A 19,600-nucleotide genomic window follows, 5' to 3' on the forward strand; every position below is an offset into this window, starting at 1 on the left:
GAGATAGAATTTGAGATACAGACGTTACAATGGTGCAACAAACACGCTTCAGATAAAAATGTTATATAGATATGACAAAAAATACATTAGATCTATTACGATGCAGGAGTAAAACTGAGGTTAGAAAAGGTAAGATCATGCAGAAGGAACTCTAGTCACATAATATTTATAATAATGCAGGGAAAACGCTTTAAAAAGAGTAATTACAATAATATAACACCCACACACACACTACAGATGCAGGAAGACAAGTAACCAAATGGTTGCCCCATTTTGTTTTGGTAAGGTTTGTTTGGTTTCTTTTGAATATCGCACAAAGCTACTCAAGAGCTATATGCGCTAGCCATCCCTAACTTAGCAGTGTAAGACTAGAAGGAAGGCAGCTAGTCATTGCCACCCACCGCCAACTCTTGGGTCACTCTTTTACCAACGAATAGTGGAATTGACCGTTACATTATAACGCCCCTACGGCTGAAAGGGCGAGCATGTTTGGTGTGATGGAGATTCGAGCCCTCGACACTCAGATTATATTAGTCGAGTGCTTTAACCACCTGGCCATGCCGGGGCCTTTGGTAAGATAGAAGTGTATTAAGATAATTTCCCGTAATTTATTTTGATAATACTTACTTCTCTCAAAGTTTTAGTGTGTAATAATACTGGATATGTAGAGAGATACGTTTTTCATGTATTTAATAGATTTAACAAGAGTGTGTAAAGACTAATATGTCTGTGTTTCGTAAGTAAGATATACCATATTGTTTGTTTATTGTTTATTGTTTATTTTTTTAACTTTTCTAGAAAATATTTATAGTATTAATGCATAATTGATTCAATATCGAAGTAACTTCCAGGTTTTAGAAATCAGTGTATAATTCCGCCGAATCACATTGTATCCGACGCGCAGAATCACTTTGGAATGTCACCAGCTTTTATAACCTGAAGACAAAGGCGTTGTAATTAGTTTAACACCGCCTTGAGTACATTAAAACTGGTATATGACTGACGTAGTCGAGGTACATTTCTCCTTCCAGCGCCATCTAAATGATAAATTCGATAACGCTTTGTTTCATTTGGTCTTTGTTTCAGTCATGTGACCTGGGATGATCAGTTACTACTGGACCTCTTCATCCTTCCAGTCCTTGACTATCTATTTGGTTCCTGAGTGTTGGATGAAGACCACATTAACTCTTTAATAGCATAAGTCCGGTAACAAGGAAAACTCATTCACTTCACGCAGTCACTGCGAATGACCATTTCACAGGCAATCACACGAATGCTCAGCATCAAGTTTTCTCACATAAACTTCTCTTTATTCGTAAGACATTATCGAGATTACACCCGAAAATATCTTTAATAGCCAATGTACCCAAATTATGAAACACTGATTTCCAGTCTTTATAAGTAAGGACGTAAGAAACGTACCTTCAATTAGCTATAACTCGTTACCGTATACTTGTACTGACCAGATTATTATTTTTGACCAGATATTAATTTTGACCAGATTATTAATTTTAACCAGATTATTAATTTTGACCAGATATTAATTTTGACCAGATTATTAATTAAATCATTTTAGAATAAAACGAAATGAGCTGCTTTGTCCAGCAGTGGATGACCATAAGGAATTCAGTGTACTTAGTGGTGAGAGGTGTCTAGGTCTATTATCACCATGTATAACAAAGTTTTTCAGCATACATAATGACTTATTTTTTGTAAATAATTTTGCAAAACTAATATATCGATATATATTGAAGTCCATATCGTTTAAATTATCATTAACTTCTCTTATTCGTTGACAGGAACCGAATATTTCGCTGAAACGTAAAACAGTGATTAAAACACCGATAATTTAAGAAAGTAAATGTGTGACTCAAACAAAAAATATATTAATACTTATTTTCAGCTACGGTACTTTATCACACTATGACACAAAACTATTATTTGAAGAAGGACATGTAAATAAAGATTAACTCACACAACTGTTCTATGTCTGTCTCGTCTGGTAATCTGGTCTTGATCAGAAGAAACTGTTGGGCAGAACGTCATGTACTAAAACCTTTGTTTTTGTGCTTGAATTTCGCGCAAAGCTACACGAGGGCTATTTGACACAAATATATTTTAATATATAAACATCAAACATTATACTTGATAATAAAAGTTATTACTGATACTTATTATACACAAGAGTTTACAAACTTACAAACAATACTGAGTCTTCTTTCTGGTCTAGAACTGAATATTTTATGGAAGTTCCAGGTCCACGACGAGCAAATTCATTCTGAGCGTTTCTGGTCTACTTCTGTAGTTTTCCGACCAATAAAAGTTGGTCACAATTATAGTTTCTAAGGCTTATAGTAAACTGACTGTAGCTGACAAACAATAATAATACTGCTTTCTCATCGCATTGGTTTTTACATACCAATCATGCGAGACTCTAGAAAATTCAAATAAGCTCTTGACAATACTATTAATCACTAGTATTACATACACATTGGTGATTCCTACGCACACGAACGTTCTACAAATTCCAAAAACAGGTGGGACTTGCGTAATGCACAGTCAATAATAAACGTCACTATAATGAAACAAGTGTAGGGGACCCGACATGACCAAGCGTGTTAAGGCGTACGACTCGTAATCTGAGAGTCGCGGGTTCGCATCCCCGTCGCGCCAAATATGCTCCCCCTTTCAGCTGTGGGGGCGTTATAATGTGACGGCCAATCCCATTATTCGTTGGTAAAAGAGTATCCCAAGAGTTGGCGGTGGGTAGTGATAACTAGCTGCCTTCCCTCTAGTCTTACATTGCTAAATTAGGGACGGCTAGCACAGATAGCCCTCGAGTAGCTTTGTGCGAAATTCAAAAAACAAACAAACAAGCGTATGTACTAAAATAAACGTATAATGGTATATTCCTGTTATACCGTATATATATATACATGGAAACATAACTAAAGTGTAATTATGTATATGTGAAAAACAGAGCCAAACTATAACCATAGATATGGGAAAATAAAGCTAACTATAAATATAGATATCTATAAATAAAGCTAACTATAACCATATATGTATGCGAACCTAAACTATAAATTTTTAAAAACGTGTAATCTTTTATAACCAAGAATATCTTAAAATAGTGCCTGAAGTGTAAGTATTTTAAAAACTTCTAAACTTTTATAATCAGAAACAGAGAAAACATTACTTAAAAGTTACTTATTATTAGTCCTAACCTAAGAGATGTAACGTAACTCCTGTCTGCTGGAACAAAATAATGTTAAATCTATTTAAAATGTGGTATTATACGAATTATATAAAGTACAATAAAAACTAATTTGAAAATATTAGAAAGTGCGAAAAACAGCAACAATAACAAAGAAAAGTTGTGTTACTTTACAGATTTAATTACATTTTAGAAAGGTTTGTTTGTTTTGGAATTTCGCACAAAGCTACTCGAGGGCTATCTGTGCTAGCCGTCCCTAATTTAGTAGTGTAAGACTAGAGGGAAGGCAGCTAGTCATCACTACCCACCGCCAACTCTTGGGCTACTCTTTTACCAACGAAAAGTGGGATTGACCGTCACATTATAACGCCCCCACGGCTGGGAGGGCGAGCATATTTTGGCGCGACTCGGGCGCGAACCCGCGACACTCAGATTACGACGTGCACGCCTTAACGCGCTAGGCCATGCCAGGCCCTTTTAGAAAGGTTTGCTGAGGTTGAGGTAGGTAAGGAGAGGCCATAGAGAACAGAAAGGTCATGAAGTGACCACCCTTTCATATCAGATATAGCTACATCTTACGTATTAAAATTCGATTATTTTAATTCGATACATAACGTTGTGTGTATGCAGTATTTGTTTTTAGTTAAAATGGCTTTGTATTCAACCTCGTGGCTATAAATTTTCAAACATTTTCTGGGGAGCACGCCCCAGACCCTCACCCTAGAAGTAGCAACTTAGCAATGGCAAAATATCAATATATATAACTACAGACACAGACCCAAATATTGTGTTGTGTTTTCTTACAGCAAAGCCATATCGGGCTATCTGCTGAGCCTACCGAGGGGAATCGAACCCTTGATTTTAGCGTTGTAAATCCGTAGATTTATCGCTGTACTAACGGAGGGGCCTAAAAATTGTAAGGTAGTAGTGTATATGACAAAGAAATAAATAATACGGACATTGCACAAATAATACGGACATTGCACAAGTGAGTATTTTCACAAGTGTTTCAAATTTATTGAAAATTTTACTTTCCTTTAAAACAGTTTTGTTTGGTTATTGAATTTCGCACGAAGCAACGTGAGGACTATCCCTGATTTATGAGTTATAGACTAGAAGGAAAGCAGCTAGTTAACACCATCCACTACTAAATCTTAGGCTACGCTTTTACTAATGACAAATTAAATTGTTCGTCACTTTATAATGTTCCCACGAGTGAAAAGACGAGAACTCAATGACATACTTTCTATTATAAAGTTAAAACGCGTGATGCAGTAAAACTGTCACCACTGCGAACAGAAACAAGACATTCAACTTGTTTCTTTTAAGGCGACAGTTTCCAGAAAAAACAACAACAAAGCGTTAAAGATAACAAGAGCGTTGGAACTATTCGTAATTATCGCCAAAGTTTTAACTCTCAAAGTCTGTAGAGCTAACAAGTTTCATTTTATCTAAAGTTGCGAACAACAAATACCCAGTTGTATTAACTGAATCACAAAATCTTTGGGTTGTTTTGTCTCTTAGGTTTATTTAACATACATACCCGATCTTTGGCAAACTTGGAAACATGTTGACTATTTTCTGAAACAGTGGCTTGAGCTTTTTAACACCCAGTTAAACAACAAGCAACAAAGACAAAGTGCCAGTCGTGATCATCAAAAAGATTCAAAGTTCGAACTCCGATATGCCGCTGAATAGACTCCGTACATCCAACATTGGAGTAGTTATAAGTGTGGCAGTCAGTAACAACATGCTATTCGGTTATGAGTAGCCACTAAATAGGTGACGCGTGCCACTGGCTGTTGCCCTTCTCCTTCTAGTCACAACTTCTAATTATTAGGGTTAGCTGTGCCCGAAACTTAGGAGTACTTAACTTCACGCTCCTCGTTAGTACAGCGGTAAGCCTATGGATTTACAACGCTAAAATCAGGGGTTCGATTCCCTGCAGTGGGCTCAGCAAATAGCCCGATGTGGCTTTGCTGTAAGAAAACACGTAAAACACACTTAACTTTACCGTGTCACATGAGGTTGAAAGTGTCTATCAAACTTTTAACAAAGGCTACACACAAGTAATATCCTGGTACAACTAAAGTAATGACTAGGAATGACCATACCAACAAGTTAAATCCTAGTACAGCTAAATTAATATCTGGGAATGAATGTACAAACAAGTAAATTCCTGATAAAGCTAAAGTAATGTTTATGATTTATCATACAATTCTGGTAAAAACAACATTAATGTGTGACACTGACTTCTTTGTTTGTTTAGAATTAAGCACAAAGCTACACAATAGACTATCTGTGCTCTGCCCACCACAGGCATCGAAACCTGGATTTTAGCGGTATGAGTCCGCAGAAATACTTTTGTGCCACTGGGGGGTGTCTGACAATAACTATACAAACAATTAAAATCCTGATGAAACTAAGGAAATGCCAGCTTATATTTTTACAGATTACAAAATGTGTAAAATCTTTGTAAGTAAAGTAGGAAAAACCTCTATTTTAGGATCACGCTCCAAGATAGGCTTAGAATTCTCATATGGATCCAATAAAACTTAACTTTTTCGTTTCTGGTGGAAATTGTCCAGCTAAATACGAGTCTTGAAGGATGCTAATGGATGCCAAACTGTTTATTACTTGAAATGGAAATAAGAATTTTAGAAAAATCTTTAAAACTGAGGAAAGTTTATTTTAGCCTGACGCATAAGCTTGAAAAAATTAAATAAAACACGTTGTGTGCAAATAAAAAGCAAAAAAATAAGTCGGATATTAAGGTTATGACTATTTATGAATTTTCTTACAGCCCAGTCTGCAAGTAGCGTTTTATAATTATAATTATATTTTTTTATAATTATATTTTGTATTGATTATTATACGTATTAATTAGTTCCTTATATTTTATAATTTATTTCAAGTTTTGATTGTAATTATTATTTTAGTCGTTTAATTAACGTTCTCTAACAATTGTAATTAAAACGTATTTTTAATTATCGTACTTGGAAATGGCTATGGGGGATATGCTTGATTTAATCACCGTTTGGAGAAAGAAAAATCCTCTTAAACTAATTAAGAATGTTGGATCCATGGAAACTAAAGGAGCAAAACCCCTGAAGCTCCTCGTTTACGGATTTACAACTCAAATTCAGGGGCGTGATTTCCTTCGACTGACATAGCAGATATTCCTATGTGGCGCTTTACTTTTTAAGACTACTAATCTATGACAAGTGCAAAATTGTAAGCTTGGATTGTTGTTTGATACAGACGTTTAAGTGACACTGGTTGTAAAATGCTAATTCTAAGCCTTAACTGGTGCTGAAAACAAAAGTTCAAATTTCTACGGTTATTAAAAACTACTTTGGTTTGTTTGTTTTGGATTTTCCGCAAAGTTTAACGAGGGCTATCTGCGTTAGCAGTGCAAGACTATAGGGAAGGCAGCTATTCACCACCACCCACCGCCAATTCTTGGGTTACTCTTTTACCAACGAATAGTGGGATTGACCGCGACAATATAACGCCCCCACGGCTGAGAGAGCAAACTTGTTTTGGTGTGATGGGGATTCGAACCCGCGACCCTCGGATTACTACTACTTTGGAGAAATAAGTTTACAAATATCTTTCAAGTAAAGTCGTTACTTTGTGTTTTGTTCTTTTACTGAAACAACAGGGGTTCTTAAAACTTATGAGCTCATGTAATGAGGAGTGTATAAAAATTTGTTAGGGAAACATCTGCCATATTCTAGTGACAAATTTAGTGAAGCAGGAATATAAATACAATCTTCTACAAAGTTTCTACAGCACATCAGAATGTAGGATTTTTTTATGTTATGATATAGTAAAGGAGAGATGGCTAGGTTTCACCCACCCCTCTTTTCCCCCTGGAATCTTGACACCAGGTTTTCTTATTTGTTTATTTTTAATCTGTAAATTTACTTGCTCAGAAACTTTTGTGTGTAAGTTTGTTTGTTTGTAATGAAGTACAAAGTCACATGATGGGCTACCTGTGCTCTGCCCACCACTGGTAGCAAAACCCAATTTCAAACAGTGCAAGTTGACAGACATACCACTGAGCCACTAGGGGTTTAGTGTGTTGGACATAATTAGCACTGTAGTAAAGTACACAGGAATTTATAAAATAATTATTTATCTAAAGGAAAGTGCAATTTGGGTTTCTTTAAATTTTCTCTTCTACAAATTCATGAAATTTCATTTAATCTACAAATATTCAGGTATTGCTGAAGCTAAGTATATATTTTGGACTACTAATCAGAGGGAAAGCAGCAAGTGAACAGCACCCTACCACCCGTGCTAAGGAACTGACTGTCACTCTGTAAAACACCCAGAGCATAAGGTACAGAAATTGTTTTGTAATATTGCATGGATTGAAATCCAGGTTCCTAACTTTGAAATCTACAATTTTACCACAGAGCCAACCCATGCCTTAAACTGTTAAGAAACAACCACCACTAATAACAACTGACCAACCAATCAACCAGAGTGCTATTCCAAAAATTTTTATTTTCATTAAAAAAGCTAAGCACAGATACAGAATCACTGTAAAAAAAACATAATAATTATAAAATAATGTCTCGTGACATTACGCATATTTTAATATATTATTTACAAACTGTAAGACTTATCAGTTTGAACTCCATCACCTCACACTTATGTATCTAAAATACTCAATTACTTCCAAGAAATATTGTGATCTGTTATCTTAATATTTAAAAAACAAAGCAATATAAAACAACCCTTTTCCAGAATACCAGAAAACAAAACACCATAACAGTAAAACAAAAGGAATGCTGTATCAGTAATATTTTTCAAATAACCACTTCCTCCCAGCAGAGAGGAAGACAGTGAGGAATATATACCACAATGTACTCGTACAAGTAATAGTAAGGAAATATTTCTTCCAATATGGCATAAATTAGATATTACAAGTCAATCATGTGGCAAGGAATTTACAAAACAAACGGAGTTCTCACTAAATACTAATCTACTTTTACACAAAGCTCGAATGTAAGAAAAAAAACAACTTGATTGAAATTCTTTGGTAGCCAAATTCATATCAAAAACAAAAGTAGATATCTCCCTATACCCTGCTGCTTCCGAGAATTACATTAATTATATATTTAGTGAACAAAGACCAGAGTTTGTATTTTTTATTATCTGACGTGAGGTTTATCTCATGAAAATATTACAATGACAGTAACTGTTTTTTTTATGAAGTTTGAATTATCACTAAACAAAGAAGGCACATGACGAGAGCTTTTTTTTTTCACAGCATTTGCACGGAACTTCTAAATTAAGAATAACTAGTATCAACTAAGTATTAAAGAAAAAAACTGCTTCCAATTTGTGTTGTTTTTTTTTTTTTTGTAACACAAACAGCTTACAAGTTAGAGGGAGAACACCACCATTGAATATTTAGTTTTTCTTTTGCAATTAATAATGTAAAGATTATTATTCAAGATCTCAAACAGCATTTCTACAGGTCTGTAAATCTTGAATAAAAAACTAGTAATTAAGTCACTGCCAGATAATTAATAAGTTTTTAAAGCACACCTTGTTCTATCATTATCACAGAAATAGCTTTAAATCCAAATATAGGAAAATTGTTTTAATTGGACAGTTTTAGTTTGAAGTGGAAAATGGAGATTTTCTTTATAAACTTTACGAATGATGTAGGTACATGCACAGTTCTCTCATTGTTTTGCTACACATACAGGAAGGGGGCACTGTAGTATACATGGAATCAGAAGTTATGTTCCACCTGAAATATTCTACTTGGTATCAGTGAGTGTCTCCAGCTACATCCTGATGTGCACAGATGGTGTCTTTTATATGCAAAAACGACTCGTTTGGGTTGAGAAAATATTTTACATAGAAGAGCAAACAACGTTTCGACCTTCTTCGGTCATCGTCATTCCGACACTCAGTTACACAACCCCTTTCAAACATGTGGTCAGCTTCCGGTCAGTTACCTCTTTCTTTGTGAACCTGACGATGACCGAAGAAGGTCGAAACGTTGTTCGCTCTTCTATGTAAAATATTTTCTCAACCCAAACGAGCCGTTTTTAATATATAAATTTCTCAACAAGTGGGTTTCTCGACATCACTGGGATGGTGTCTTTGTTAAATGTCTATTGCATAGATTACTTTAAACCTAACTGCCTCTTCATGTTACAGAACTTAAATAAACCTTGCTTTTAAATGATAATGACAAAATTCTATTTTATTGGATGTTAAGTTTTGATTCTTGGCTATTAACTTTTAGTTTCACTTGTGCTGATACAATTGTGACCCACATGGCACATTGTTTGATAAGTAGTTTTTTGTAACCCATCCATAAAAAAAATAGTGTTGGCACCACACGGCTGCAGCACACAAAACTGCCCTTGGCACATCTCATAAAAACTTTAGTTACTATTTTGATTACTAATAGAATATGTGTGCACGTAATCTTTAATTTTGAAACTCGTGTTTTCTTATTTTAAGGCAGGTTTAGAAACTAAAACTGTTTCTCAAAAATATCATTGGACAGATATTTAGAACAGTTTAGTCACAAAAAGTTATATATATTTTTATAATGTGGTGGGGACTTTTAAAGGGTGAAGTCTGTCACATTACAAATATCCTAAATGTGATACTTGGACAACTTCACCTTGATGGTTGATCTGCCAGAACAAAGGAGACAAGTATAACAAAACCATGCAACACGAGAGTAAATCCTGAGAAAGAATAAAGTCCTGATGGGTGTACCTGTGGCACATGGTAAGTATCCACATGTGATATCCTGTTGGGTGAATAAATTAAAGATAAAATGTTATGTCACTATAACAGTATCATTCAAGGGTACCAGAGAGTGATATTTCTAAGTACGTGAGAACAGAACCCTAAAACCTAGCAGCACAAGTGGATCAACTAGAAATCACCACTTCTATAACTGGACGGCATGAGAGTATCAGCTAGACATCACATTAAGTGATATTAGAGAAACCACTCATATTAAAATGTAACAAACCTTTTTAAGTTGTTTGAACAGGTCAAACGGCATAAAGGAATTCATTAATCAACATTGTTACAGTGAGAAGCGAAAGAAATGGTTGCATAGTGATTTACTAACCATCTATGAAATATTAATAAATTAAGATAAAACCTCATTAAGACAGATACAATGCTAACACCAACCAGCTGTTAGAAAAGAACACATTACAAGGTCTCATACAAGGTCTCTATTCTTCATCCAGAGTTCCACAAGATAGAAATTCTTGCCATCCACAAGTAACTTGAATGAAATCAACAGAAGAAAAGATCATACATTAGATTCAGTGAGACAGATTTCTAGGATTATTTGGTGGCAAGGGTATGAAGTCTTAAGTGACAAGATACTTTTGGAATGCATCTCGCAAGCCTCAAGTAAAAGACGTACACAGCACAATGTACAGTTTAATGTAAGTGTCACACTTCTCCTCCATGATCCACCAATGCCCAAAACCTGCCTTTTGGAACCTTGGTCTGATGCTGCTTCTCCTGATATCACAGATTTAGGCACTTCCTACAACTCAAAACTGGTTTGGTAAGGATTCTAGTCCTAGAAGCTGGGAGAGTGGAAACCTTGTTGACATCATGTAGTGTGGTTCAAAATCTAGAAAACTTTGGCATGGTGTGTCGTTTCTCCAAAATCTCAGAATGTGTTTAGTAGAGAGTCCTGACAATACATTTTATCTTGCTCATTTAATACTGTGTAAGAAAGTCATTTCTTATGCATGTTATTTTATATTAGGGTCATGTTAAAGTGCAACTGAGGGATACAAAATTTTTATTCTCTTAAAATCAGATTAATTGGATATATGTTAAACTCCTGTGAAAAAAAAACAAGTGAACTATGTTTTTGATAGAAAAAGATATAAAGAAAGAATAACTTTAAGAAATTAGAAAAAATCAAACTTAAAATATATATTCTGGCAGATCAACTAATAGCAAAAACTGCAAGGATATTATTTTTATTTGTGCCTTATCTCAAGTTCTTCCTTTTAAAATTATATAACAGCACCAGCAATAAGATAATAACAGTGTTGACCATTCTGTCGCACACTTAGTAGTCTCCTCGAAGGAGTTCTAGGAGCAGGTGGAAACTAGGCACATCACCACCACGTTGTTTACCAACCAGTGGTTCCTTGCCAACCTGACAGACTCTCTCCAGTTCAGGAATTCGTAGCAAGAGCTCTCCAAACTTGCTGGGGAGATGAGGGTAGTGAGAGCGAATGTAAGCTTGGAGTACTTCAAGCATTTGTTTTTGGCAGGTTCGGACTTTATCCGGTTCTTTCAAGCCACTAACATCTGTACATAGAATTAAAATGTATGGGTTTAATTAAATAAATAATAAAATCTACTGCTGTCACATGCATGAAGAAGTAATAATATCATAAAATAAAAACCGTACTTCTCTGCATTAGGGATAACATTTTTCTTGAATCATCAAAAAATACACTTAATAAAATCACTGACAGTTGGTGTTACTTGTCGCACATTTTCACGCTACTTAATCAGGTTGTAGAAAATTCATACTCTGACAACTTGCCATATGTTCAATATGTTATTCTTAAATTTCTAAACATGATCACACTTCTTTCAAGTTTACACGGGTGTATCTTACTCTACCAAGTTTTACACGGGTGTATCTTACTCTACCAAGTTTTACACGGGTGTATCTTACTCTACCAAGTTTTACACGGGTGTATCTTACTCTACCAAGTTTTACACGGGTGTATCTTACTCTACCAAGTTTACACGGGTGTATCTTACTCTACCAAGTTTACACGGGTGTATCTTACTCTACCAAGTTTTACACGGGTGTATCTTACTCTACCAAGTTTTACACGGGTGTATCTTACTCTACCAAGTTTTACTTTTTCCCATTATTTAATGTCCACAATTTCCTAAAATGCTCCACATACAGCCTCTGAATATTTCCATTTGTGATGGTTTTCCAGTCCAGTTACCTCCTTGTCAATATTCATTATTACCAGGGAATATCCAGTCACTGACTTTCTAAAAGATATTAGGCTGAGGCCTTTATATGACAACCTCAAATATAATTTGATGTAGTTTATTAATTTAATAGCTACAAAAACAATAATTTGGAAAGGTTAACTTTCATTATAGCCATTAATTTCCCTATAAAAACAATCAGCGCAATAACACTACAGAATATTTTGTGATGCATTTTTTATATTAGAGGGTGCTAAGTTCAACAACATTAGCAAAACAATAGTACCATAATAAACTTATAAAAATATCCATTTTTTTATTATTGTCCATTCACTTATGGTTTGTTAAAAGATATTTATATGGAAATACTTTTTATTCATTCAAACTGCAGAAATGTGTGCAGCATACTGTGGTTTCCTTAAATAAAAAATATTAAATTCACCAGGAGGTTCATCACAAAATTACTTTAAATATATATTTCTTTTATGTAGCAATTAATAACCAATTATATTTCTAGCTTCCTATCTGTTCAGAGGATTTTTCAAACTCGTCTTTGTGATTAAAAGTATTTACAATACACACATTACGTACGTTTAAATCAGCCAAACTAATAAAAAGAAATGGTCATACGATACACATATTACACATGCTTGAAAGAAGTAACGAAGAATTAACATAATACAAATATTTTGCATTCTTGAAACAGCCAAACCATACGAGAAAATGACTATAAAACACACATTACACGTGCTAGAAACAGATAAACTAAATGAATAAAATGACCAAATAAGATGCACATTACACATGCTAAAAACAGATTAACTAAATGAATAAGATGACCATATAATATGCACATCACACATGCTTGAAAGAGATGAACTAAATGAAAAATTGGTCAAACAGTTATCTAGTTTATGTAATCCATTTTTATTTCAGTAGTTTTTGAAATTGTTCATTCAAATAGCACCACACAAAATTGTTCAGAATATATCGATTTTCTGTTACAACGTTAAATCAACCAGTATTTATAATAACATACCTTCATGGGTGTAATTCATTCAAGTCACAAATTTCCTCTTCATTGCAAGTACTATTAGAAATTATCAACCTTTTTTATTTTAATGGTCAAATAAGTGATGCCACAAGTCAACCGGTTTGGTTTGTTCTAAATTTTGTGCAAAGCTACATGAGGGCTATCTGTGATAGCCATCCCTAATTTAGCAGTGTAAGACTAGAGGAAAGACAGCTAGTCATCACTACCCACTGCAAACTCTTGGGTTACTCTTTTACCAATGAATAGTGGGATTGACCGTAGCATTATAATGCCCCCACAGCTGAAAGGGCGAGCATGTTTGGTGTGACAGGGACTCGAACCCCATACCCTCAGATTACGAGTTGAGTGCCTTAACCACCTGGTCATTCCAGGCCTATGTCAAACGATAAGTGGGTTGGTACATTGTAATTTCACATCATATATTAACATATAAGGTGTTTAGTAATAGATAATTTAGCACATAATCTTCAAATCAGTCTCAGCCTTTAAAAAACTAGTTGTAACATGGTTTAAGATTACCGATTGGAATTAAGCACATAGCAGGTATCAAAACCCAGTTTCTAGCAGTGTGAGTCCATAGATGTACTGTTGGACCAGGGGGTGTTGGAGGTTTAAGATGCATGCACGCGCACACACACTTTCATATCATTTTATGACAACTAAATACACAATACCTTTAGCAGTGTAGAAAATATTTCTTTGTTATACTTTAGCAAAAACAAACTTTCTTGTGAACTAAGCTTTGACAAAATAAACTACAAACCTGAGGTCAATAAGATGATGACCTTAAGACACACAAACTCGTGTTGATCTACTTGAAGCCTACGTAAATGTTCTGTCAAATTCATCATTCGTTCTATCACAGGGCTAAGACCAGTTTCTTGGGCCTGCTGTAAAGTGACAGGCCTGCCTCGAGAGATGAGGATTTCGTTAGGAGTAGACATGGACCGATAACAACAGCTCAGCAAAAGCATCTCACACCAGGAATTTATAAGAAGAGCAATCTGATCATCCCTCTGTGATTAAAATAGAAACAGTAATCAGCTGATTTTTCAAGCAAAACCAGAATAAATTTAAACTCAACTCACAAGTATAAAATCTGTAATAAACTAATGTAGCTATTAAGATAAACTACAATAACTCCTAAGAAAAATAAAATAAAATATAAAACAGAACTAATATAGTTATTTCACACTAGAATAACTAGATAAAATTACACCAGCAACATAAAAAAGTCACAGATAAACATAGAGGGCACTGTATTCAGCCTTTCAAGAGCCTTCTATTAAAAAAAAATTACAAATGTTTAAAGAAAAACAGAGAATCAAAGTATAATAAAACTGTAGGAATTTCACACTGAGGAAAGTCAGTTAAAGAGGCCAAAGTAACAATAACTTATGGTTCATTTTAATTATAATAAAAGTAGTAATAATAATGAACATCAATAAGTCATTGCTAATTTTAATTGTTATAAAAGTAACAATAATATACGTCAATACGAAGAATAAGTCATTACTAATATTGATTGTTATAAAAGTAACAATAATATACATCAATACGAAGAATAAGTCATTACTAATATTGATTGTTATAAATGTAACAATGTACATCAATATGAAAAATAAGGCATTGTTAGTTTTAATAGTTATAAAAGTAACAATAATACGCATCAATATGAACAACAAGTCATTGTTACTTTTAATAGTTATACAAATAACAATAATAAATGTAAATTTAAATAACAAGACATTGGTAGTTTTAATGGTCACATACTTGCATTTCTTTAAAAAGAGGCAAACTCTTGCACCATTTAACAATCTTACAAAGTCTGCTATCCGCAATTTTACAAAGTGTTGCCAGAAAATCAGTGTCGCCATCTACCGGTTTTTCATCCAACTGCTCTGAAATTTTTGTAGTTTCTTTTTCCGAGTTATGCCATAAATGTTCCACAGACATGATGTCACGAATGAGCTGTGGTATGTAAGGAGGACACTGGTTTGCTGGTGAGGTACTGTGGCCGTCTGAAGCCAAAGTCACAGAAAATATGAATGAATTCTCTATTCTAATTAGCATCTAAATTTCAAAGATAAGTATTAATCTCACTGTAAATAGAAAATAAAAAAAAACTGTTGAAAAACGTGCAGCCGATTTTACACACACAATACAATATTATAGAAATTGTTTGGATGAAACCATGAATGAACGTATTTTCCACTAATGCTACAAATATCAATATCAGAGCTAAATAAAATGATCAGACTACTAATGAATTTATAAATTATTAAATGATCGTTTAAGATAAGGCAGGTTTTAGAAAATTATGAAAGAGTGTATTTAAAATTGCTCGTAACAAGTTTAATTACCATAAACCTAAAATAGAGACGAGCAAAACGTTTTATTGTTTGTTGTTAAGTACAAAGCGACACAATGAGGTATCTCAGCTATGCCCAAAACTCGCTTTTTGGAATTATAGGTCTTCAAACTTCCCACAAAACCGTATGCTGAAGACAAAAAATATTAGTTAGAAACACTCTATATACTAATGTAACTGCTTTTTAAGAAAACAGATCAACATTTCAGTTGTGTGGAACAACATTAAATATAAAGTACTCACAGTGAGCAAGAGTGGCAGACACAGATGGTAAAACAAAACATAATCGTAATATTGAGATAACACTGTGGAATAAATCAGAAATAAAGAGACCTAAAAATGAAATTAATTACAAACTAAACAAACGTCAGGTAAACACTGTATTGGTCACAAATCAGATTCAATACAAACTATATAAAATGATGGTTAACTGTTCACAAATCAGATTCAATACAAACTACATAAAATGAGGGTAAAACTAGATTGATTATACTTGTGATTAACATGAACTAGAGTAAACACTGTAACAAATACAAATTATATTAAATAAAAATTACAGAAAATTATTGGTAAATAATCCACTGAATAACAAAGCCAAGTTTAGAAGAAACTACATATTACATAGAAATTACCATAAAATAATAAACCAAACTTAACTAAAAGATGGGGGTAAATTTACAAAGTGTTAACATACAATCAAGATAAGAAGTCTTACCTCTCTCGTGATTTTGATAGAGTCGTTCCGACCCATCACATAATGGGCTGGTATAAGAAGGCCTCATCCCACTTTCTGCTCCTGTTCGAATCCAAGGATCACTGATGGACTGATTTGGGATGGAATAAGTACACTGATAGGTGCTTCGGCCCCCTCTAGTGCGGTCTTCTCGGATAGCTATAATATAGAGATAAGTATGAAAGTGATATTTCTAAATTTTCTTTCATTTCAATTTCTGAATGATCATAAAATATTGAATGATACCTAATGTTCCTTTATATTTTCTTCTTTAAGTCACTAGTATCTGACCAGAGGTTATACATTGATCCCTTTGTTTAATTTGTACTTAAGTATTTCAATGTAGCAAAAAGTGTTGCTTACATAAGTACACACTGTGTTGCATATCTATTCACTGTTGCACAAACAGGGCTATATTATTTATTAGGCTCCAGACACTGTGCCTCAAAAGTAAATCTTTGATTTAACTTATACAACTGGAAGGCCTACGAACAGAAGGTGCCTAGGTGCTATGACTGTCTTGATCCAGCACTGAACTGCACAAAGTGCTACTAAAATAAATATTATATTCATTATAGTACAAAGTGCTACTGAAACAAGTATTCACTGTGGTATTAAGAATACCAGGTAGTTTTAATCCAAACTTTGAAAATCAACAGTTCTCTGAAACTGCTGTAAACAATTCTGTAGTTTGTAGGTCAAAAAATGGATATCACAGATAACTGCAGAATAGTTAAGTACCTAAATTGAATGCAAATACAGTAAATGTTTCGGGTTTTTGCAACGTGTGGAAAACAAGTGATATTAATTCAAACAGCCTCACCACTTCAGTAAGCAATTTCTGGAAGACGTGTTGGAGAGTGCTGCATTGTAAAAATATTTTTTTTAAAGGGCATTACAAATTGTAATTAATATACAGTTGTGTAGAACTTTCTAGACGTTATAATTTACTTTATGAAAGTTTTGTTAGATCTGAAAGCTGTAAAAGACAATAAATATCCCCCCACACACACACTGTCTGTCTTGACCTTAAACAGTACACGTTAAAACTTTTCATAAGAAATCAAGGTCAACATGTGACCTTCATCAGTGATGTCGAGAAAACCCACTTGTAAAGAAAAATACATACCGTGTTTCTCCGATAATAAGACCTACCCATAAAATAAGACCTAGTGTGATTTTTGGGGATAGTTTTAATATAAGCCCTACCCTTAAAATAAGCCCTAGTTAAGAGTGGCAGGAAGAGGAAAGAAATAAAAAAAATTAATTTATTAATTAGTTTAATAGTTAGTTAATTAGTTTGTTTAAGTATTAAAGGTTAGTTTAATAGTTTTACTTTATAACTTCATTTTTTTAATATATCAAAATAAGACATCCCCCAAAAATAAGCCCTAGTGTCATATTTTGGAGTGAAAATTAATATAAGCCCTGTCTTATTTTCGGAGAAACACGGTATGTAAAAACGGCTTGTTTGGGTTGAGAAAAAATTTTTTACATAGAGGAGCGAACAACGTTTCGACCTTCTTCGGTTATCATCACCGAAGAAGGTCAAAACGTTGTTCGCTCCTCTATGTAAAAAATTTTTTCTCAACCCAAACAAGCCGTTTTTACATGTATATGTAACCTTTATGTTAAATATATGAACATTAACAAAGGCTAATGCCAGAGTGACAAACGTTTTGCCTGTTTGTAACAGGTTTCTCTGGGAAACAGCAAATGCTAGATAAGTATTTATTTTACAATTCATGTTTGTTGAAATTTTGTTATCAGTTTCTCTCAGATACTGGTGTTGGTGTCACAGTAGAGGCTACAAGTCCTCTTATACTGAATCAATAATAAATTAGCAGAAATATAAACATTCACTACATGTCATGTTTTATAATTTAACAGCTAAATATCACTTTCCACAGCAAAATATTTAACTATTTTGTAAAGCATTTATGGGAAATATGACAGGTATAAAAACACAATATTGCATAAGAAATATACACGTATAAAATAGTGTCACATTTTTGACTCGAGGTTCTTATGTACATGCAAAAACGAGAAAAACAACTTATGTTGTCACTCTTGGTAAATAGAAATTTTGTTCATTAGTTACCACCATCTCTACATAAATCTTTTCAGTTTTTCTAAGGTACGTTTGAATACATCAGAGTTTGAAAAAAAAAAAACCTAATTAACTCCACTAATTAGACTGACTGTTGTTGTAGTTGCTCAAAGTTTTATTAAATTTATACAAATGTAAACATTTTAAGAAATAAAAGCAATAACTACTAGTGGATTAAGGGGTGCGTGCCTCTATTTTCATCATTTTGCACTCTTATGCTCTAAAATTTGCCCCTTTTAACAACAAACGATTTTAACAAAAAATTTCCTGCCTTTCCTAACTAAAGACCAATAATTTGTTGTATTTAAATTTAATGAATCGTCTAGCTGCAGATATATGCTGAAATCATATTGTACTTGTCCAGCTGATTGCATCTCCCTTTCCAAAATCCTAGATCAGTGATTGGCTATAAGTATACTTTTGTTGGCAAAAATAAATTTCGCCCCAGTATCTAGTTACCTTCCAACTTCATTCCCATTTTCAAACACTTATTAAATCGACAAGCTGGGCACTTTTTCTGGTGTTGATAGCTACGTGGCAGTTAGCTCCACGAAGACACACATAGTTTTTCTTGTTCTGTACCGTCCGTTTGAAAAAGCCTTTACAACTCTCGCAGGAGAAAATTCCATAGTGAAATCCAGAGATGCGATCTCCACAAATAGGGCAAGGTCCACTGAGAAGCTGTTGGCGTGAAATGCTTCCAGTTGCCCCCCGAAGAACCAAGAGGACCTGGAGATATATCCGTCATTAAAGGCATTTGATTCTCATCATTGAGATTTTCTACTGACAGTCGGTGAAATGGTCCAGCAAAGTCACTAGTGTTTGATTCATCTGAAGCACTGGATGCTACAGAAGCTCTTGAAACTGTATTGATACAAATACCAAATTTATTAATTATCCATTTAAATACAGCATTCAGTAACCTCAAATGATAAACAAAACTATTACTAATTATATTGCATTTAAAACAGCCTTCATATATTATATGTGTGTGTATATTATGTGTGTGTGTGTGTGTGTGTGTGTGTGTGTGTGTAGTATTTAGTTAACCAGAAAAAATAGTAATCACAGAAAAATAATATGTTTCAGTTATACAATTATACAAAGCATATTTGTGGCAT

General features: G+C 33.9%; 1 pseudogene across 1 annotated transcript in view; it reads right to left on the reverse strand.

Annotated features, from left to right (window-relative positions):
* Positions 1 to 7,712: 7,712 nt before the first annotated feature.
* LOC143228853 (uncharacterized) overlaps positions 7,713 to 19,600 on the reverse strand; it is a 42,181-nt pseudogene continuing 30,293 nt past the window's right edge. Inside the window, exons 6-10 of the transcript XR_013015480.1 lie at positions 18,939 to 19,343; positions 16,352 to 16,528; positions 15,039 to 15,286; positions 14,029 to 14,281; positions 7,713 to 11,560 (exon numbers count right to left, since the gene is read on the reverse strand). The product of XR_013015480.1 is annotated as an uncharacterized LOC143228853 (transcript). The remainder of the gene's footprint in view (positions 11,561 to 14,028; positions 14,282 to 15,038; positions 15,287 to 16,351; positions 16,529 to 18,938; positions 19,344 to 19,600) is intronic.

Source organism: Tachypleus tridentatus, chromosome 10 (assembly GCF_004210375.1).
Source record: "Tachypleus tridentatus isolate NWPU-2018 chromosome 10, ASM421037v1, whole genome shotgun sequence".
Taxonomy (NCBI): domain Eukaryota; kingdom Metazoa; phylum Arthropoda; class Merostomata; order Xiphosura; family Limulidae; genus Tachypleus; species Tachypleus tridentatus.